Below are 24,370 nucleotides of genomic sequence, written 5' to 3' on the forward strand. Positions count from 1 at the left end.
CTGTAAATCAGTAATCGTGCGGGCTTGGGAGGTAACTTGGGTGTGGAGGGAGAAGTCATTCTGCATAAGTTTGGATTGATTAGTTTCCAAATCATCTGTGCGTTTGGAAATAGTTAACATGTCCCTTTTTATTTCTTGCAGCTCACCTTTCAGTGACGCAGTCATATCCTGAAGCATCTCCTTGATATCTGAGCGAGAGGGGAGATTAGCGAGGTAAGTTTGTATACTCACATTCTCATCCCCTTCGCCATCGCTGTCTTGATCAGAGGAGTCGTGCGCCATTTCAGAGAGCTGATCGCGTTCCACAGCAGCCGGCGCCATCTTGGAATGTGTGCGCTCATTTTTTTTCCGCACAAACAGCGGCGCCAGTTCCTGCTGGGATAAAGATTGTCTTCTCGCAGGGGTCTTCTCTCTTTCCGCCTTATTCTTGCCTGTTTTCCCCATGTTTAGGAAACAAGTAGAGCCTCTAACAGTGCAGACACGACGGAGCCTCTCAAACCCACAGCCGCATCACTCAGTGGCAAGACACGCCCCCAATAAAGGGGTTTTCACCCAAAAACACGTTGTGTGAAAAAAACATACTCAGCAGTTACATCTTTGGTTTAATCCGTTTCTATGCCACAAAATTACACTTTACTCAAAACTCCCTAATTAGTAAAAATCCAATTTTTATGCAACATCTAAGAAAGTAATCAACTGATCAAGTGCTAATATGTATTTATTTTATGCTTCGCAACTTAAATTATTATGGCTTTTTCTTCACCTTCACTAATTATCTTTTGCATTCAGTGATACATTTTATAATGTTTCTCTCTTTTCAGAACTAGGACACAGTTATAGTATACTGCAGCTCTGTGTATTTGCTGATGAACTAGGAGCAACATTTGCGATATAAAGTTCAACCAAGCAGTACCTTCTCGATGGGAGACAGAACATCTCCCAGGCAACACAAGCAGCAGCTGATGACCTGATCTACGAGAACCTTAGGTTGTCTCCAGGCTCACATGCACTAACTGATAAAGCTCATTAGTTTCCCTGCTTGACTCCACATTTTAATTTTAATATTCATTTTTTAGTCAACATGGACTTTAGGGGGCATAATTATCAAGGGTCAAATTGAAAATTAGAATTTTCATATTCGAATTTCGAGTTTATTTTAGTGTAATTCGACTAGGGAATAGTCCAAATTTGATTCAAGATTTAAAAAAAAAAATTGAAATTCGAATTTCATCATGTACTATCCCTTTAAGAATTCTACTATTTGCCATCTAAAACCTGCCAAATTGGTGTTTTAGCCTATGGGGGTCCTCCTACAATCATTTGGTGGACTTTTTGAATTGGTCATTTTTTTTAAATTTCGAGTTTATGGGAGTTTAGGGGAGCTTTTAGAAACTCTCATAACCTCGAAATTTGACCCTTGATAAATCTGCCCCTAGATACAACTTGGAACTGAGGGATAATTTGGTCCATAGCTGTATATGGTATACAGTAAGCATAGTTAGTTTTTAATGGATTACTGACTTACTGACGGAAAGTAGGTATTGTTTTGTATACTTCCCGGTACAACACTTTGGGGGTTATTTATCAAAGTCTGAATTTATCTCAATATTTTCAGACTTTTTCATCCTCGGAGTTTAATTTTTAAAATGATTTTTTTAAAAGTCAAATTTTATAAAAATAAATCATGATTTTTTCGTGATTTTTGCATTCAGAGTTTAGTAAATAACCCCCTTTGAGTACCTAATCCAATGCAAACATAGTGTAAATATGACTTCCAAAAACAAAGTGGCAGTCACACAGCATCTAAACAAGGATTCCCTCACGTTGTTATCCCATTTCCCATCAGGAGAACTAAAGCCTAAAAATGAATATGGCTAGAAATACCATACTTTATATACTGATCTTATTGACCAGCCTAAAGGTTCAACATCTCTATAGTCATAATGATAAAGACCTTCAAAGTTGTCACATGAGTTTCCCATTTTGGATTTTGTTAGAAATCAGTGGGCTCTGAGCAGCTGTTGAGGAGCTAAGCTTAGGGTTGGTCAGAAATCATCAAGCAGAAAATGAAGTCATATATGCTGATGTTACAGGGCTAAATGTTAAATTATGATGCTAAGGGGCAGATTTACATATGGTCAAATATGGAGGGTTAATTAACCCTCCATATTTGACTGCTGAATGTAAATCCTTCGACTTCGAATATCGAAGTCAAAGGATTTACCGCAAATAGTTTGATCGAACAAACGAAAAATCGTTCGATCGAACGATTAAATCCTTTGAATCGTCCGATTTTTCTTCGACCTAAAAATTGTTAGAAAGCAACGGTAGGTTTTAGGTGGCAGAGTAGGGGGTCGAAGTTTTTCTTAAAGAGACAGTACTTCGACTATCGAATGGTTGAATATTAGAACGATTTTTAGTTCGAATCGTTCGATTCGAAGTCGTAGTCGAAGGTCGAAGTAGCCATTTGAAATTTGAAGTTTTTTTTAATTTATTCCTTCACTCGAGCAAACTAAATGGGCCCCTAAGTGTGCTGATTTATGTGCTGCAATTTACCAATAATCTGAATTGAATCAGTAGAAAAAGAAGATGGGGAGCTACTGAGGCATCTTTGGAGGCACAGAGCTTTACTGCTAAAGGGCTGTAGTTGCCTTGGGCTCATACAGATTCCAAAAGCTAAATGTGCAACATTTCTACCCTACTTCTTTAGTTAAGCATTAATACTCCTTTAAGAAAAACAGAGACTGTTGCCAACAAGTTGAAGACCATCATTCATCTTTTGACTTGCAATTATGAGCATAATTAATTATAATAGATTCACCGATATAGATATTTGCATTTTACTTAGACGACAGCTGTGCCCCAATGAATGCATTGCTCAGATCATTCTCTCGTATATAACTCATTCTATAGAGCCAAATCCATATACAGTATGTTCAGAAAACAAAGGTTCAATGATTGATGGTTTGTCTTTAAAACTGCTGCCGTGAACAAGAACATTCTTGCATTGATATGTATTAAACATTATTTATCTCAACAATGAGTAAAAGGATAATGGAAAATACATTGTTTGCATATATCTGACAGGGAATTCCAGTAATAAATAATGTTCCTTCATTGTAATTCCTGTGGTAATACATCTATTTTGCAGCAATTGCCATTTTCTTTCCCTTTCTGACCTCAATCCCTCCCCTGTAATCACCTTCTTGCCTTGTTCGTCTACATTATTTTTAGAAGGCAGAGTTGATGCATTTAATGACATTCAACAAGCTTTGACTATTCCGGTATCAAGCAGTTATTGAGGTTAAGACAGTTCAGCCATCACATTAAGCTCTTCAAAGAACCCATTCTGTGCCTGATAATAAGGAAACGAAAGGAAAGACCATTAAAGGGCAGATCTATCAAACAAGAAACATGTTAAAGTGGTTAAACGCATAGGTGTATTGCAATTAGTAAGGTTTGTACTGAGGGTTGGCAGGGGTTAGGATAAACATCTACCTGACCTCAAATGATTTCACATTACCTTAACCCTGTGCTAGCAGAATGCATTCAGTGCGAGCGCCATTGTTAAACCAAACAGGCGGCATAACTGTGAATGGCAATCAATTCCTATTTTTATACTTATAGATTTTCTTTCTGCACCATTTATAATTCTGATTGCTTTATTCCATAGCTATACAATACATAACATCTAATCAGCATTCCAACAGATATCCTGACTGGCAGAACTGATAGTTAACTTGGTACAGTGCTAAAGTATTCACACCCCTGACCAATTTGGTTATTTTTACAAATCCTACAATGAAATTATTTCTCCCAGTGGTATTTTTATTTTGAAGCACTGAAATTGCGACATTGTGACTTTGCTGGCTGGGTCACTGCTTGCTGTAATCTGTGTTTAGTCTGCAATATTTTGTTGAGCCACCCTTGACGTACAGGTATGGGACCTGTTATCCAGAATGTTTAGGACCTGCAGTTTTCTGTATAGGTGATCTTTCTGTAATTCATACCTTAATTCTACTAGAAAATTAATTAAACACCTAAAAGGCTGATTTTGCTTTCCATAAGGATTAATTATATACATTGGATCCAGTACAAGGTACTGTTTTGTTATTACAGAGAAAAAAGGAATCATTTTTAAAAAAAATGTTGATTATTTGGATAAAATGGGTACACATCTTCCTGTAGTTTGGAGCTTTCTGGATAACGGGTTTTCTACCTTACCTGTATAAATACTGTTTGAGGGAGATTTTGGTCCATTCTTTAATGCAGTTTTGCTCCAGTTTATTCAGGAGAGGCTTGTATACGTTGATTTCCAAATAGTGTCACCGATTTTTAATTGTACTAAGATCAAAGCTTTTGACTGGTGAAGGGTGAAGGGGTTGTTCACCTTTAAATACATTTTTAGTATGATGTAGAGAGTTTTAGAATCTGTGTTTTTTTTATTATCAAACATTTTATTCAGAAGCTCTCCAGTTTGCAATTTCTGTTTACTAAGGCCCAAATTACCCAAGCAGCCATGCACTGATTTGAATATGATATGGGATATTAATAGGAGAGGGTATTCATAGATTAGTGATAAAAATTAACAATAACATTGCAGTCTTACAGGGCATTTGTTTTTAGTTGGGGTCAATGACCCCCATTTGATAGCTTTGATAGCAAATAATGTAAAAATTATATAAAAAGCAAAGGCCAATTGAAAAGTTGCTTAGAATCAGCCATTCTACAACATACTTAAAGTTACCTTAAAGTGAGCCATACCTTTAAGCCTCTGGCCTTTTTATTCTTGCAGTATTTTGCACCATCCATTCTTCCCTCTATGCAAAGTAGCCCCATGTTACTGCCACCTTACTTTACTCCACGTATCAAATCTTTCAAATATATATAAGAGCCCAGATTAAACTTTGCCCCTATGGAAGGAGATATTAATAGGGATGCACCGAATCCAGGATTCGGTTCTTTATTCCGGCCATTTTTAGCAGGATTCCGATTCGTCCGAATCCTTGTGCCTGGCCAAACCGGAACCGAAGAAAAAAATGTTGCCACACACTTTCCCCCCCCCTCACTGACTTGCATATGCAAATTAGGATTCAGATTTAGTTCAGTATTCAGCTGAATCTTTCACAAAGGATTCAAGGGTTCAGTCAAATTCAGAATAGTGGATTTGGTGCATCCCTAGAAATGAATAAAATAAAAAACATGTGAAAGTATGTCTCATACCATGATGGAGGGTGGGAGCAGATTAGACCGACATAGAACAATCTGGTAACATTTGAAAGAATTATGTATGGTACAAATCTAAATCTGCCCACACATGAAAAGCACCATACTATAGTGGTTTTATCATACTAAGTAACCAATGAATAAAAGTTAAAGCAATTTAAAGTGATAATTAAGACTTGTAACCTTGTCTACTATAACATGACACTGTGATCATCTAAGGATGGCCCCAGGAAAGTACAACACTTTGGGGCAGATTTACTAAACTCGAGTGAATAATTCGAATGAAAACAATATTCGAATTTCGAAGTCATTTTTTGGGTACTTCGAGCCATCGAATTGGTCAAATTCGATCCAATCGAATGATTCAAATGATTCAAAGTAAAAATCGTTCGGCCGTTCGACCATTCGATAATCGAAGTACTGTCTCTTAAAAAAAACTTCGACTTCATCCTTCGCCACTTTAAACCTACCAAAGTCCAATGTTAGCCTATGGGGACCTTCCCCAGCACTTTTCTAAGTTTTTTTTGGTCGAATAAAAATCCTTCAATCAAGCACTTAAAATCGTTCGAATCGTTCGTTCGTTTTTTGCGCTAAAATCCTTCGAATTCGATATTCGAATTTGAAGGATTTTACTTCGAGGGTTGAATTCGAGGGTTTTTATAACCCTCGAAATTCGACCTTTGATAAATCTGCCCCTTTAAGTACTTCAATTCAATGGAAAAATAGTGTAAATTTCCTTAAACCAAACTGAAAACCAGACACTAGGATTTCCCCATGTTGTCACCCCATCTCTAAAAACACTAACACTGTCTCAAAAATGGAGACAGTAATGAGTATCCACCAAGTTCAAGAAAAGAATTATCTAAAATATAATTTAAACCATCATTAATCATATGATCTTCGTGGTTTGACTTATCAGCATAATAAGCAGCATAATTACTTTTAAGAGATTAACATAAAGATATTTTCATTTCATTTAGGAGACAGCTGAGCCCCACTGCCAGAATTGCTCAAATGATTCCCTTATAAATATCGCATTCTTTAGTGTTATTTCCATGCTAGAGAAACAAAAGTTCTAAGATTGATGGTTTCTACAGAAACTGCCGCAGAACGGCTGCAGTGAAAAAGACCGTTTTTATTGTTATGTGCAGTAAAAAAAAAACATTTTTCAAATAATTAATTGTTCAACTGAGAAAAACCAGTTGAATTTGTGAACTATATCTCTTAAAGAGGGGTATTTCACTGCACGTTTGGGCACCAGCTTCATTGACCACAAGCATTTATGCAATTGCACAGAATGCACCAAAACGGGTTTGTTTACAAGAATCATGCATAAATTGAACGCAGAATGGTTTGAGTGGGGTTTGCACCACTTCCTGCGCTATGTCTGCGGTTAATAATGGCATTAACATGCACTTTCCAAAAGGACTTTGGAACTACTATCACATCCAGAGCAGTGGTAATCCCCATGTGTCAGTGCTTACACTGGTGGGTGCACTGGCTCTGCCACAAGTACACAATACCCTAGAGGATGTTTGGGCCCAGGTACCTTTTATCAATGGTGTTGATACACACACAACTCTGTGTCCATTTAAGTGTGCCACACTTGCACTTGTGGTCATAAATGAGTCTATTCTGAGACAATTTACAGTTGTACTTTTTTTTTTACTATTCATAATTTACTGTATGAATCATTAAGAACTTTTTCTTTTCTGCAGCTCGCTAGTATGGATTTTTAAACATTATCTGGTTGCTAGGATGCCAAAGAACCTAACTATCTGGAAGATGAATAGGAGAGACACTCAAGAAAAATACAAGTAATAAAAGAAAATATAATACAGGTACAGTATATGCTTTATGAAAATGTAAGCAGGGTCAGACTGGGCTTGCGGGACACCGGGAAAAAACCTGGTGGGCCGCCGGCCCAGACCCGCAATTAGCACTGTTCCCTGAACTCTCTTCTGGCCCACAGTTGCCGCCGCAAGCAGGAAAAAAAGTAGGCACGGGGGGGGGGAGGGGTTGCTGCATGGGGGGGGGTCTGAGGTGTCTTTGCTTCTGGGGTGGGGGAGTTGGGGGTTCCACAAATCCATAGAAATTTTTGGTGGTCCCTCACTCCATATGTTTCAGGGTGTCCTCAACAGAGTAGTGGCCCCGTCCAGCCACAAAACTTCCAAATCAGCTTAAGAATGAACTCTGGAGACCCACAGCAAATTCAGTGTAATTTATTTCTCACAACATGTTTCGGATATAAGTATCCTTCAAGCACCTGATGAAGGATATTTATATCCGAAACATGTTGTAAGAAATAAACTACACTGAATTTGCTGTGGGTCTCCAGAGTTCATTCTTAAGCTGAGTTGGGGGCCCCAAAGCAGCAGCCCCGGTGGGCCCAGGCCCCCCAGTCTAACCCTGAATGTAAATAACAAATGATTAATATGCAGAAACCAAATAAGATGGAAACCACTCAACAATCACCTACTATAGTTATTCATGCTATACTGATAAACAAACATATACTGTCTTAATAATTCTTACACCATCTCCCTTCTAAAACATCTGTGGTACCACTCCATCAACCCTATATATAAACTGGCGCCTGACGAATCAATGTGACAATCCAATTAATGATTAGTAGGTTGAAGTCAAGTGTTTAGAAGTGATTGGCAGCAGTGCTGTGCCCTTGGCAGTTGTAGAATTGAAGGTACGTCCTTTTTTTTACTTCTAGTTGTTGCTACTACTGTAAATTGAATCTGATGTTTTGCCACATACAGATTTTAATTGTTACATATGAGCAGTCTTCAAGCTCAATATCAAGCATGAGCATCTGATAAAACAAAAATAAATAAATAAATAACCAACGGCTTGGCATTTGCTCACACAGTATGATGATTTCGTTAGTTTCATTTAAAGGCTGATGTGTGATCACAGCTATAGTGAGAAGCAAATTATACTCTGTCAAGATCATTTACCACTACCTACTGTCAAGGCTATTTACCTCTTCCTGTGAGGTCTTTCACTGTGTTATTCTTTGGGTCTAATCCATGAGGGTATCTATAGCATTTCTGGCTGCTAAATACGCCCAGTGAGATAATGCAGAAGAGAGAAAAAAAATGTATTTCCCTGTGCACTGTGAAAGCTTTGAATTAATCTAGTTATGGGCTTAATTCAGGTCAGATTTAGTTACATTTGCTATGGCTACACGTAATTTATGCATGCCCCAATATTAATCAATAGATCTGTCAGCCATTAATTTCATCAAGGGACCTATAGTTATAAATATCTATGTTGTATGTAGGGATTCGGTTCAGGATTCGGCCTTTTCAGCAGGATTCAGATTCGGACGAATCCTTGTGCCTGGCTGAACCGAATCCTAATTTGCATATGTAAATTAGGGGCAGGTAGGGAAATCATGTGACTTTTCCTCACAAAAGAAGAATCATTTCGACTTTTTCCTTTCCTGGCCCTAATTTGCATATGCAAATTAGGATTTGGTTCAGTATTCGGCCGAATTTTTCACCAAGGATTCGGGAATGCCAAATAGTGGGTTCGGTGCATCCCTAGTTGTATGATTAGGGTAACATGCAGGGAGAATGCTGCTATTAAAGATTAAAGGTTTGGAGAGTTAAAAATAGACATACCTGTCTTACAAGTTACAAGTTAGTCTTTATACAAATGTCTTCTCAAATAGAGTCCTGCAAAAAAAACTATTTTTGAATCCCAGCCCCAGCCCAGACCCTACACTTGGACCTGCTACCTGAGCTGATCAACAACTGCCTATAACCTGCTGACTACCATTAAACAGGAAGTGCTGCTGCTACAAACTGGAAGTGACATCATCTGAAGTGATATATAAATGCTGTTGGTATCCGCACACGATTCTGTATGGGGCAGAAGTGCAAGATCAATGTATTTTATACAAAACGATAAAGGATCAAACACTTGTTTCTTGTGAATGAAATGTATTTATTTGTAACACAACATTACATATATACTGTATGTACGTGAATTACATTTACTTTCATTTTGCAAAAGAGAAAAAACATCCTTTTCCAATCAAGCACCAAATAATTGAATTCATTTAATTTCTGCCTCTTTGTAAATCCTTGAGTATAATTAATGGTGACATCCTTAGCACTAGTTATTGTTGCATGTATTTACTAGTAATCATTGACAACTGTTTTTAATGATTGGTTGTCATTTTCTTTGGCCAAGGCTTGCTTTTTTTAAGTATCATATCACTCCCAAATGACTTTCTTTGTCACATGCTGCTATCTATAAATGATTTCTTAAAACTGAGGGGCCAATGATAAATGATAACTAATGATAGTTATGGAGCATTCCGTCCTATCAATCTTTAACAATTTTATCTATTTTTCTCAATCTTTACTTTAATTTATTTTTTTGGAAAAAAACCACATTTTATCTATTTTTATAATATCGGATCCTGCCCGAGTAAATCTCAAATCAAATGACTGGGAATTTCCTGCAGAAATCAACCATTAAAAAAACCTAAAGTTTGATCAAGTATATTGTACTTTATGTTTTGGGCTTCTACACCAGGCCAAGGCAACCACAGCCCTTTAGCAGTAAAGATCTGTGACTAAAAATCCCTCCAGTAGCCCCATCTTCTTTTCAGCTAACACATGCTCTGTGCTGCTGTCCATTACCTTATTTAGGGATGTATACTGTGGGGCACATTTATCAAGGGTTGAATATCGAGGGTTAATAAACCCTCGAATTCGCCCCTCGAATTGAAATCCTTGGTATTCAAATATTGGATTCGAAGGATTTAGCGCAAATCCTTCGACTGATCGATCAAAGTAAAAATCGTTCGATCAAACGATAAAATCCTTTGAATCGAACGATTTTAAGTGATCGATGGAATGATTTTTCTACAATCAAAAAAAGGTTAGGAACGTGTTGGGGAAGGTCCCGATAGGCTAACATTGTATCTTGGTAGGTTTAAACTACCGAAGAATGTAGTCTAAGTCTTTTTAAAGAGACAGTACTTCGACTATCGAATGGTCGAATAGTCGAACGATTTTTAGTTCGAATTGTTCGAATCGAAGTCGAAGATCGTAGTAGCCTATTCAATGGTCGAAGTACCCAAAAAAATACTTTTCATTCGAATCCTTCACTCGAGCCTAGTAAATGTGCCCCTGTGTATCTAAATATAACAAAACAAGACTGATTAGTAATTAATTTAGATTCTCATTACATGGCAGCTCTGAAAACTGTACATTTAGCATCATTATTTAATAATCAGCCCTGTGGCATCAGCTTTTATAACCGACAAACCTAATTTTTTGCTCGATGATTTGTGACGATCCCTAACTTTAGATTTAAATAGTTAGAGGAGAACAAGGTGCCCCAGAATGAAATGTAAAGTGACTCACCAAACAGTGAAAGTGGTCCGGGTGTACCAGCCCCAGACCCCCAACTTTAGGGAGCGGTACAGCAAAGAATATGGAATCAGAGCTTACACTCGAACTGATCCACAGGACCAAAAGTGTTCAGTTAAAAAATGTTTTTATTTGTAGAAAAATGTAAAATATAGCTGCATTTCCATCCACCCTACGCATTTCGCACCCCTACAGGGTGCTTAGTCATGGGCATGCAGATGCAGCTATATTTATGGAGATGCAGCTATATTTTTACTTTTTCTACAAATAAAATAATTTTTTAACTGAACACCTTTGGTCCTGTGGATCCGTTCGAGTGCCGGTCAGCTCTGTTTCCATATTCTTTGCTGACCCCTAAGTTTATCTTCTCAACAGCTACTCAAAGCCCACTGAGAATGTGCATGCTACAGACATTCCTAAAAAAAAATCCAAGATGGGAAACTTATGTAATTATGTTGAAGGCTTAGTTTCTGAACCAGTTGAACCTTTAGGCCAGGGGTTCCCAACCTTTTTTACCCGTGAGCCACATTCAAAAAAGAGTTGGAGAGCAACACAAACATGAAAAAGTTCCTGGGGGTGCCAAAAATGGACTGTGATCAGCTATTTGGTAGCCCCTATGTGGACTGGCAGCCTAAAGCAGATTCTGTTTGGCAGTACAAGCCAGGAATTCAAAAATAAGCACCTGCTTTTTAGGCCACTGGGAGCAACATCCAAGGGGTTGGCGAGCCACATGTTGCTCAGGAGCCACTGGTTGGGGATCACTGTTTTAGGCTAATGTAGTAATTTCAGTATATAAAATGTGGCATTTCTAGCCAGATTTGTTTTTAGGGTAGAGTTCTTCTTTAGGTTCTTTATCTGTTTATTGTGGTTTTCAGCTATGAATAATTAATTCGAAAAAGTAAAATGCATGAGTTTCCATGGCAATCAGCAGTCTCAGTATATATTCCCTGTCTAGTTATCCTGATTAGAAAAGGAGTTGTGAACAACTCATCTGCCAACACCTTTGCTGATGATCTATGAAATACTGCAGCCATGAGGTCTGAGACCAGAGTAATAATAGGTGAGGTATGCAACATATTCCATATGTGTATAGTACATGTCGGTGTTTCCATTTTAAACGTTTGCTTTGTGTCAGTTGCTGGATATTAGGCAATAAATTGTGAATAGCTCTTAGGGTGAAGAAAGCATACTTCACCCCATTAAATATGCATTGGTCAAATTTCTCGCTGCAAACCCTCCCTGTGAAAGCTTGATAACCCCATGTGATCCAACCTAGGTGATAGCCCAAACAAGATATACTAATTTAGGCTCTGGTTTACAAAGCAGTACTACCAATTAATAGTGAATGTTATCTCTACTAATTCAGCAAGCATTAAGGCAATGCTTTTCGGGAACTTGTCAGATCGATCAGGTGTTATAACTCCTGCCTGATAGAAAAGAATTGCCTTCGATTGCGCAATTCAGTTACATCAATTCTGACAAATTCTGGCACATTTTAAAAAAGCCAAAAAAGTCTAAAGTCAAAAGCAATAAGTTGCCTGCAATCAGTTGTGCGGATATAAAATCACACTGTTTGCTGTCATTCAAAACTTCCCAACTAATAACCGCTGTTTGACACTCACATAGTTTACTTGGGCAGTTTACTGACTTGTCAAATGCATTTAAAAATCCCCTTTTTATTTTTTTAGTGTCAGGGGAGGGGATATATTGAGCTAAACATGAGAAATGGAAAGCAAGACAAATCATAATGTAGAAAAGGGGTTAACAATTTGCATATCAGAGAGAAGTTTTCGTTGCAGTTTGTTCTCTCCCTGCTTGAAATCCATGTTACTGCTAGATGTTACTGCTAGCTTCACATATGCTGATTAGAAGTCCTGTCCTGCAGTGAGTGCAAATAAGTGTGAAACTGCAGTCTGTAAATATACTCTGAATCGGCACTTGCCCTTGTCATGTGACACTCAAGATACAGTACAACAAATGCATAGATAGATGATAGATGAATGATAGATAGATGATAGATGAATGAATGATAGATAGATAGATAGATAGATAGATAGATAGATAGATAGATAGATAGATAGATAGATAGATAGAGAGAGAGAGAGAGAGAGAGAGACAGACAGACAGACAGACAGACAGACAGACAGACAGACTGATAGATAGATAGATAGATAGATAGATAGATAGTAGAATAAACAAATAAAAGATAGCTAGATTGATATATAGATAAATAGATGAAAGATAGATAGATAGATAGATAGATAGATAGATAGATAGATAGATAGATAGATAGAGAGATAGAGAGATAGATAGAGAGATAATATAAATAGTGATCGCTAGATAGATAGATAGATAGATAGATAGATAGATAGATAGATAGATAGATAGATAGATAGATAGATAGATACAGTAGATAGGTGAATGATAGACAGAGTAAATAAATAAAGATAGATACAACAGAATAGAGTAGATAGATAGATAGCTGGATTTACCGAACAAACATTGATTGATAGATAGATAAATAGATGAAAGATAGATAGATAGATAGATAGATAGATAGATAGATAGATAGATAGAAATATACTAGAAAGAGAGATCGGTAGATAGATAGATAGACAGACAGACAGACATATAGATAGATGATAGATAGATAGATAGATAGATAGATGATAGATAGATAGATAGATAGATAGATAGATAGATAGATAGATAGATAGATAGATAGATAGATAGATAGATAGATTGAATAGATAGATACTAGTAAGAGAGATAGATAGATAGATAGATAGATAGATAGATAGATAGATAGATAGATAGATAGATAGATAGATAGATTGATACAGTAGATAGGTGAATGATAGACAGAGTAAATAAATAAAGATAGATACAACAGAATAAAGTAGATAGATAGCTGGATTTACCGAACAAACAACACATCCATAACAGATAGAGCAAACATGATCTATATATTTGACTCAACGTTTCCATCACCATGTCACTCCATTGAAATGGATCAGCAGCATTCTGCCATTTTAATGATTATTACTATTTCTTTTGAGTCACACTCATCTAAAACCCTGTTGGGGGGATACAAGGCCAGGCATCAACAAAACTTCCTTTCACTGATATTCTGTTGCTGAAGGTGGAAAATAACATCTCATTCAATGCTGAAGAGTATCATACACATGTTCAACTGGGAAATGGTCTGGTGATTGCAATGACCATAGAATATACAGTCATTTATATCATTCTTATGCTTCATAGATTCCATCCCAGAATTTCACACTTCCATTAGAATAGCAATGCATTAGTCAGCCTGGCAGTTTATTTGTGGCTATTCATCTTATTGTATAATGGGAACAGAAGTGGAGCTGAACCATATCAACTAAGTGCATCATACTACATAGGAGAACTTACACGAGCCTTTAGTGTGCAAATCAACAGCACGGGGTGCCTTGTTCAATGTTGTCTAGACCCTTCTTCAGTAGCAGATTATTTGATATATTTTTTTTATATGACAAATGGCCACAGGCTCGAGCTGCTGAGGAAGGGTCTAGACAACTTTCAAAACACCTTTTTGTACAGCATAATGGGTGTAATATAATAAAACCTACATAATTTACACCAGGTCAAGTAGTCCATACTAATGAATTTGCATTTATTAGTTAACCCATTTGAAAGCAAAGCTCTGATTGGTTGCTATGGGTTACTAGGCCAAATATGGACCTTAATTTCATAAGACCTTGCACTGGTATACAAACATACAAGTATGTTTTACAACTGTTTTTAATGTTGTAATATTCGAAGCAGTTTATTTTCTATAAGGAGAAATGAGATACTTTCCATATCATAGTGAGAAGCATACGAGAAGCTCCTGCTGCATTTTGTTTTATCCGAATTTTATCCGATACATGTTAACCAGGTATGGCACTGTATACTTTATCCCATTAGCAACAGTCCTCCTCAAACCTATTCATTCTGCTCACCAATTCCCCAAAACTGCCGGTGACAGGAAAACTGGCAGCTCCGAACCAAACAGGTGTTTTCTTGATTATATCAGAGTGATGTACGTGCCTATTATACAATTACATGAGCCATGGCCTCTGCATCTGGAGCAATCTGTAATCATTTGAGAAAGCAAAATGCGCAGATTGGAAGAAATAAGTTAATAACTCATTTTGGAACCTAGTTCAAAAAGTATAATATAAAGTATATACAGTAATAACAAATGACAGGCACTTTAACATTTGCAGCTTATTGTTAAATGACATATACTAACAGAATATTAATACTCCATCTCAGTTGCTGTACATCTGAAGACACAAACAGGACTGATTAGTGATGGGCGAATTTATTCGGCAGGCGCGAATTTGTGGCGAATTTGCGCGATTCGCCGCCAGCGAATAAATTCGTGAAACGCCCACGAAAATTCGGGCAAAAAAATTCGCCAGCGTAAAAAATTTTTTTCGCCAAAACGGGCGCCGGCGTCAAAAACGTGCGTCGGTGTCAAAAAAACGGGCGCCTCAAAAACGAGACGGCGGCGGCGTTGTGGTTACCTCCATTCACAATGAGTAGGGTAGGGCCTGTATTTTAAGCCTTCCGATATAGATTTGAAAAATATCTAGAATATGCATGAAGTTGTTATGTACTATTAAATAGGTAAATAAAATATGACAGCATACAGTGACATATTAGCGATATTTGAGGGGCAGTAAATCCCAATTGCAATGAATACTACTTGCCTAATGTTTTAATCATGCAATCATGGTTTCAGTTATTTCTAAACAAGAGCATTGAAACTACTCCATGGTTGGTCCTTGTGCTGTACATAATTAGATTCGCTGTGTTCGGATAGTCCCCCTGCAAATCAGACTAGCAAAACAGTCACACCAAAGGGTGAAGATAGAGAGTTGTATACTCTTATGCTAATTATCTACCTTTCTACATAAACATGGTGTAGCTTAAATCGGCCTGTTCGGCCTGTCTAACTGAGCAATTGAAACAATTGGCAAAAGGGTTGCTCAGCACAAGCCCTATTCATTGTACTCATGTTGAACAAGGGGGTATACATTACTTAATCATATGGCTAAGTAAACAGAGCCTTTATCAAGGGCAAGGAGTAAGGACTACAGTGGTTACATTAGTTCAGCTAATTGCTGTGCTGAGCCCAACACAATGGATGCCCCTGGCACCCACAGACACTCAAGAAAGTCAAGAATGATATACAAGTAAGGTAGAGCAGGTGAATGTCCATTATCCATCCATATGAAGCTATTACATGGGAGAAACAAGCTGCATCTGTCAATATGGAATTCAGATCTCCATACAGGAAACACAAAGGGGGTTATTTATTAAAGTCCGAATGGTAAAAACTCAACCTGTTGTGGTCCTGTAGAAGTCAGTAGCAGAAGTGCTATTTGAAGATATTATTGCCTGTGCTGGGTTTCGTACAACAATCCAAACATTTTGGGCTTTTTTTCCCGATACATTCTGACTTTTTGAGCGTCAAATCCGAAAAATTCGGGATTTTTTTTTTGCACAACAATCCGAAAAAGACGAGGTTTTCACGGGACAATCTGAAAAATTTGCATTTTTTGACGACCCAAAATTTTCATGTTTTTTTAATGATAAATAAGGGTAAATCAAGGATTCTACTTTAGTCAGACTTTTTTTATTAATCAATCGGAAAAATTCGGATTTTAGTAAATAACCCCACAGAGTTGCGCCAGAACTGGTGGCAACAAAAGGGAGTAGGAACATGGCAAAAAAAACTCAAATTTTAGCAAGTTTGTTGCATTTTGTCCTTATACTACCAGTTCAAGATTTACTGTTAGATTGGAAACACATTTGTGGCATTCCTGCCCTATACAGGGCTCTTTATTCAAAGGGATTTTGTTGGTATGATTTTTGTTTCTAAAGACTGATTTCAATCAAATGATTTCCTTTGGAAGTTTTTTTTTTTCCATAAATAAGCAAATGAATAATTCTGTTCTCCAAGAAACAACGTGTTCACACAATGGGCAAGTTATCAAAATAAATATACATTCCAGCTGCTCTAATTATCTCAAGGTTAACAACTTTAATCAATACAAACAGTGAAAATAGCGTGAATTCTTAGCTTGGAGTTCTGCTGAATTCTACAGTAGAAACAAGCAAAAGTTTATGAGCATGAAATGTGAAGGCTAGGAAGGTTTACACCAGTCCTGGTAACCCATAGCAACTAATCAGTAGGCACTAGCAGAATATATAGGCCACATGTTTAAAAGTGATTTTCTTATTGGTCCCTATGGATTATTGTCCTGGGGCAATAAACCTTGAATCAAATTATCACTGGCTGTTCTGCCATACCAGCATTTCACTTTAAACAGAAGATTGTCTGTTTACAGAGTGAATTAATTTATGTAAATTACATCAACTTTGTTGGTACCAGAATGCCAGTCTTGCGAGTAGTTCCCTCTACTGAAGTCTAAGAAGTCAATAGAAACAGCTCAGCTGGCCCGTTTCAAGGTTTATTAGAACATTTTGATATTCCCAAGCATGGGAGGCAGCATGTTGTTTGACCAATCTTGGCCAATCCACAAGCACAAACATCAATCATGAACGGCAGTGTGCTGCCCAGAACCAGCAGCTGTGCTCACCAGTAACCCATCTGGAGTTTTAATGCTGAAAGGAAGAGGACACCAAAGGTATTATAAAATCCAAACCAAGTAAATAAAAGCTTGTCCAATACTAAATGAGTAGATTTTCCACAAATTATAGCTCAAAATTAAATGATAAGTTCCTGGTACTTATTCCTGACTGCCTGTAATACGTCCATTACACGCTCTCTGCATATCTGCTTATTAGAGAAGTCACCCTTCATTGCTAGGCAATGTGTTGCAGCACATCCAGCTGCGAGAGAGCTTCCATGTGCTGCCATTTTCCAGCCTTCAAATTGAAAAGACTCCACAGGGTTTTCAACCGATGTTCCAAGCAGTTTAGAAAATCAAGGCAGCAAAACATTCTTTGTTTTTACATCACACCCATCAAAGACTACCTTCTTAAAGTGCTTCTAACCAAAGATATAAATATATACTGTATATAAATATATATCTATATAGACAGTGTTATTTATTTATAACTGTATTTATTTTTAAATGTAATACAGTAGACTCAACGTACTTTATCTCACAGATAAGTACCAGAAACACTATGAGGATTAGTTATGGGCTAACATTTCTTCTTTAAGAATACATTTTATTAAAATCATACAGTATGTTTTTAAATTTTCCATTGTTGTGGAAAACATCCATTCTGCAGAACGTCACAGTCAAACCTACACTTATAATAAATCGACCCGTCTTCTAAATGAGTAACATGATTGCACTCTGTATAATGGTTCTCCATCTAGTGTGGAAGAAGTAGAAATTGTTAATTTTGTGTAAATAGTGCTTTCAGTTGCTGCCTTTCTGTATTATTTTTTCTGCAGCGGGAGGTGTTGCTTAGTGATGTCACATGGGCGGGGAATGGGCAATCTGGTGATGTCATGGGGTGAGAAATGGGCAGGAACAGTATATGATGTAAAGGGCGGGGAAAATGGAAGTATTAGGGGAAGTAAGCCATGGGAGATGGGAGGGAGGTTTAATAAGCACAAAATTTTATGGAGGGGAGGTCAATTTGTAATACAAGCAGAAGCTCTAGCTGGTGTTTTTCTAGCTAAGCCAGTCTAATACTGGCTGGTGGCAAGCCTAACTAGGGGTGGGTTACATCTGTAGAGCTGCAGGTGGTGAGAGCTAGAAGGCCAGCTAGAGGCCTGTGCCTCTAAAGGGCTAATTCAGACAGTTATTACTAAAACATATCGTACACCATATTCCATGTCTCATTGCTGATAAGTTCAGTTGATATGAATTGCAGTTCAAACTCTGTGCTCAACAACCTACTGGCACAGTACATGGCCAAGTCTGTTACTAGTCTCACCAGGTAATGAAAACGGGCAGGCAACTCCGCCTCCCAAATTTTTTGGCTGCAGTGAAATGACTGAAAGTGCCAGAGCTGCAGCATATTGAATTATTTTTTTATAACAAAATCTGTTGTTTTTAAGTCTTAAACTAATCCTGATCCATTTATCAATTAACTTGTTCATGGGTAATTTACTTCATGGGTCAATTCATTGATTATTAAAAACAAGAGGTTGGAAGCAGGTTAGAGAGGAGATATTTTCATTTCATGCAACATCATAAGCTTTTATTTAAATGTTTTTATTTAAATATTTAAAGGGGTTGGATGGCTTTTTAGCAAGTGAGGGAATACAGGGCTATGGAAGATGGCTCATAGGGAGGGACTAGGCCATTTTGGAGTCAGAAAGGAATTTTTCCCCCTCTGAGGCAAATTGGAGAGGCTTCTAATGTTTTTTTTGGCCTTCCTCTAGATCAACTAGCAGTTAGGCAGGTTATACATAGAGTTGAAAGGTTGAATTTGATGGATGTGTGTTTTTTTTTTCAACCTAATTTACTATGTTACATTAAGGATCAGGTTTGACAATAATTATTTAAACTAGAGCCATTAATGTGCTATGTGTTATAAAGGCTATGGTAGAAAAAGCTGATGGGAATTCTCTTAATCTGGGTGCACATAGACAGTCTTTGCACCAGGAAACTGGCATGCCAGTCTGATAATGGGTAATTCATTTAGGAGTAATGTGTCCAAAAGCTATATTAATATTGAGTTTTCATCTTACACTAGCAGAGCAAGACAGGCCAAGGTTCACCTATTTTATAGGAACTCTCAATAAAATTGCGTATTATTTATATCTTTAGAAGTGGTCCATAATAGTGGTTAAGCAGCTGTGTATTAGTGGTAGATCCACATTTGCGCCACAGCTCCCATTTTCACTGCCAGGCTCTTTCTACCCAGCCTAAAGAGGAGTCTTACTTTTTTGGGCAAATTTACTTAAGGTCGAATAGCGAGGGTTAATTAACCCTCGATATTCGACTGTCGAAGACGAAGGATTTAGCGCTATTCATTCGATTGAACGATCAAACGATTAAATTTTTCTTAAAGAGACAGTACTTCGACTATCGAATGGTCGGATAGTCGAACGATTTTAGTCGAAGTAGCCAGTGGCGTAACTATATGTCACTGGGCCCCACAGCAGATTTAATTTAGGGCCCCAAAATACTGATAAGGTGGCCTGTTCTACCCAGACATATTAAAATTGGCTATGAATTAGGGCCTCACTGGGCCCCCTATTCTACTGGGCCCCCCTGAAAGTGCAGGGTCTGCTTCCTCTGTAGTTACGCCCCTGGAAGTAGCCCATTCAATGGTCGAAGTAGCCAAAAAAAACCATTCGAAATTCGAAGTTTTTTTCCTCTATTCCTTCACTCGAGCTAAGTAAATGTGCCCCTAAATGTGGGGCTCCTAACTGCTGGACAGATCATATAACTTCAATAGGCAGAAATATATTTCGTAAGGGTATAAAATATTATGGCAGTAGGGAAGACTCAGTAAGGCAGGTGAATATAAGAAACATAACAAACCAATAAGAAAATGTGCAGGGAAAATGTCAAACAGATCAATTTTATTTCTTGTAGTTTTTATTGTTTTGGTAATTAACATAACCTATTGCGAGGGAATAATTGTTCCTTACTATTAATAAGATATTTGGACACTCACAGCAGGTGCATAAGCAAGATACCATATGAAGTTGTTGCATTTCTGTTGAAACAAACAAGACCAAAATCCATAAAGATAAATGAAAATGTTTGCTGTATAAAGGCAGCAGAAATTTCTGCAAATATTCCGTAAAGGGAATGAATGCCTGGTGCAGAGTTTTTTCCTCGCATCTCTTTCTCTGGGATGTTTCTCATGTATATACAGTAGTTCACAGTTATTCAAACGGCAGTTAGTTGTGATGAAAACCTCTGGCAATCTGTTAACTTCACTTCACTTCCCTGACATTATGTTATTTAGCTCATTAAAGTGTAAAGAGATATGATATAGACACTTTAAAAAATGTGAGCAATTAGGGCAACAGCTTTTTGGATCTTAGAATAGGCATATATTAGGTATGTCTTATTTTCCTTTGTTTCAAGTACACACGATAACACGAGATACTTACAGGCACATTTGTAAGTGATGTGGGTCTTTACTGCCAAAATGATATCCTTATGGGGGAATGTAATGTGTTTCAATAGCGCAAAAAATGTTTGCAAAATGTTTGCAAACACCTTTGCGAACGTTAGCTACCATGTTGGCGCCATTTTTGACTGATTAAAGACCTCAATGACTTCCTCGCAAAGTTTGAGACCAAATTGCTTTCGCGAACTTTCACAGTGTATGTAATACCATTTCATTTTTGAGACAAAGTATTTAACGAAACTCCAGAGCAGGTGTTAAACGTTCACAGAGCACAATTAAGTTTCTCAAAGCAATAGAAGTCTAATACAGAATATTACACTGCTAGAGGAAAAATTTTATTACATTTCCCCCTTACTATGTTAATTGGTCGCACATGGAAATCTAGGTGTTTGGCTTGGTGGCCTAAACATTGTCTGAATGCCAGTTCTGCCACTCACATACAGTAATACCCCAATTTTAAGTTTCCTAGGGGACCACCTATGGCAAATTCTGAGAAATCCTTAAGTCTAGGAAAGAAAATAAAGCAGCCTGCATTATTTGAAAACATGACAAACAAGCTGCAATTCTGGGCCAACATAAAATCCAGAGACATAAAATTGGCCCAAGACCAACGTTATCTGCCCTTCATTGCCTAATTTCTGAAGCATTTTAAAGGTCCCCATAGACGCGACGATTCTTCTTGCCGAACGACCGATTTTAGGGAAGCCCGACCGATCCTTCGAAATTATCGTGCGGTTAGTGGTATTCGAATGATCGTACATCTTACGATTTTTCGGCCGACATCTGTCGGGAAATTGATCGGCCAGGTCAAAAAATCTTTGTCGGTCCCAGTGCAATCTATCTATGTTTGCAGGGCCAAGCAGGCAGCTCCCCTTTGTTTTCCTGGTAAATTGGTCTTTTTAGTTGATGGTAGATTCGTACGATCGTACGATCGTTCTGAGAAGATCGTGGTCTCACGATCAGGATCTGATCTTTTAAAAATCTCAACATCTATGGCCAGCTTAACTTTCTTCATGCATCTGTGAGTCTGAATAGTGCCAAGATAATAAAGGAATAAATCCTACAAACCCTTGCTCTCACACTTTCAATCAGTGTAGGATAATTTAGTCTCACATTATACTTTAAATATACTAGAAATGCCTGTACAGGGATGGGAAACTCATCTAGAAGATCCAAATTTCGGGAAGTTCATCTCCCATAAACCAATTATGGAAAGAACCATTATCCAGTAAACCCCAGGTCCTGATTATTCTGGATAACATGTTCCATACCTGTACTATAAATAAATAATATTTACCTATATTTCTTCATTATATAGTGAATAAAGTACTCCCTTTTGTAAATTATAAGGATATTATAAGTTACCAAGGAGTTTCATGACCATATAAAAACACGAGGCCGAAGGCCGAGTGTTTTTATACAGGTCATGGAACTTCAAGGTAACTTCTAATATCCTCATATTTTGCAAAAGGGGTACTTTATTTATTATAATACACAAGTTTCAGTGAGTCATGTGACAGAAATGACATCAGAACTCACTGTTTATAACTGATGACATCAGAACTCACCATTTATAAGGATATAATGTACAGGATATTCATGTTTTTTGTGTATTATATGTAGACACACAAAAGCCATGAATATCCTGTAAATGATATCCTTAAAAATACATTGTATACATCTGTTTACATATACTCATTTCACTTCTTTTTTTTCTTAAGCAGAAATTAGGCCTGGTCACAGTATAGAAGGCAAAGTCACATGGTTGGGTGACCAGAGGTGTCAACTGATAACTTTAACTTTGTGGGGGTTATGTAATAAAAGGCACAACGTTTGCCCAGGTGCAGTAACCCATAGCAACCCATCAGCAGGTAGAAATTACTGGCCATCAGTTCAAAAGCAAACATCTTATTGGTTGCTATGGGTTATTGCACCTGGGTCTTAAAGGGGACCTGTTATCCTACAAAATAATTCCAAATCCTATTTTATGATGTTAATCAAGCAAAATAAATTTCATACATTTTAAGCTTAGCTTGAGCATATGAGTGTCACAGACACTTTCCAAGATGGTGACCCAGTGTGACAAGTTTCAAGTCCTGGATCATTGCTGCTATTGAGAAACTGAAACTGTAGGCTGGTGCAAAAAGTTCACTATATAAAATACAAATATTCATTTTTAAGAATTTAGTTCTCCATCCACTTTGAGTCTACAACTCTCAGCATTCTCCATCATATATTTAAGAGGTAAGGTATACTGGGCTTGTAGTCCACAAACATTAAGGGACCCACAATTAAGAAATGGTACTTTACTTATTATTACATTATTAATATACAGTAGATTGACCGCTTTTATGCAGCTCCTGATTTCACCATTTACTTTCTGAGCTATTTTTTTTTTTTTTTTGTCATTGAATAGACACAGCTGAACCCCATATTCCTTATTTTCCCACTTTTTTCTGTAGGTTAGGAAGTCCTGAGAGGAAGCTGCATATAACAGTAAAAATAATATAATCTAATTTCTACAAATAAACACAACATTGCAAACCTACTTGGTATTTAGGGCAGGCAGGCAATTGTTCACTAGGGGTAGAACTCATTTTCATAAGTAATTCAAAATTGTTCAAAACATGGCATAAGGCGCTTAGTGTTTCCATCAGTCTTCACAATCATCTGTCTCAGTGAGTAAAAGAAAAAAATGAACTGAAGAATGAAACATTACTGAAACAATTACTGAGCCCCATTTATCACATTTACAAGACAAGTTATTTTTCAGGCTTTATATTACTGTGGCTTATCATGACACTCAGGCATTGCCTTCTGAGTGAATCCTTCTCCCTAATGTATATGGATGTGTACACACATAAATATCCTCCATTAGTCTGAGACTAGTACAAACATCTCATGAGCGAAAAGCAGAAATACAGAGAAATGTGAATATAAACATGCATTGTATTTTTGGCATATGTTTATATACACACATATACAGGAAGTAAAAAAATATGATTCATTTTGCAATTGGCTGACCCTTGGCCCTTTAATTATTTACTTTTCCTTTAAACAGCATCCTGTATATTTATATAGGTGAGGTTTACTTCTTGTTGCACACTAATAATACTAATCGATATTTTCCCTATGATACTGTAAATAAAAGTGGCCTATTTTGTTTATGTTTCGGTTCTTTTGTCTTATTGGGAGGTTTATACAGGCAAATACCAACTAACTAAAGCACAACTCAACCTCTGCACTACAGAATTACTGTCCTGTCCCTGCACAGGGAAGAAATTATTTTTAGGTGTTCTACTTTTCCACCATACTTTCTGATACAAACCAGAATACATTACAGGTATAGGATACCTTACCTTATCCGGAAACCCGATATCCAGAAAGCTCCGAATTACGGAATGGCTGTCTCCCATAGACTCCATTTTATCCAAATAATCCAAATTTTTAAAAATGATTTCCTTTTTCTCTGTAATAATAAAACAGTAGCTTGTACTTGATCCCAGCTAAGATATAATTAATCCTTATTGGAAGCATAACCAGCCTATTAGGTTTATTTAATGTTTAAATGAATTTCTAGTAGAATTAAGGCATTAAGACCCAAATTACGAAAAGATCCATTATCC

General features: G+C 37.2%; 1 protein-coding gene and 1 long non-coding RNA gene across 2 annotated transcripts in view; one reads left to right on the forward strand and one right to left on the reverse strand.

The window, feature by feature from the left end:
• The window catches only part of LOC121402215, a 28,454-nt gene extending 21,411 nt beyond the window's left edge, over positions 1-7,043 (forward strand). The window contains exons 4-6 of the long non-coding RNA XR_005966695.1: positions 142-213; positions 822-987; positions 6,945-7,043. This is a non-coding gene — a long non-coding RNA (uncharacterized LOC121402215). The remainder of the gene's footprint in view (positions 1-141; positions 214-821; positions 988-6,944) is intronic.
• The window catches only part of LOC108713261 (BTB/POZ domain-containing protein KCTD16), a 169,086-nt gene that overhangs the window by 36,700 nt on the left and 108,016 nt on the right, over positions 1-24,370 (reverse strand). The gene's annotated exons all lie outside the window — the stretch shown is intronic.

This window comes from Xenopus laevis, chromosome 3S (assembly GCF_017654675.1).
Source record: "Xenopus laevis strain J_2021 chromosome 3S, Xenopus_laevis_v10.1, whole genome shotgun sequence".
NCBI classification, from domain to species: Eukaryota; Metazoa; Chordata; class Amphibia; order Anura; family Pipidae; genus Xenopus; species Xenopus laevis.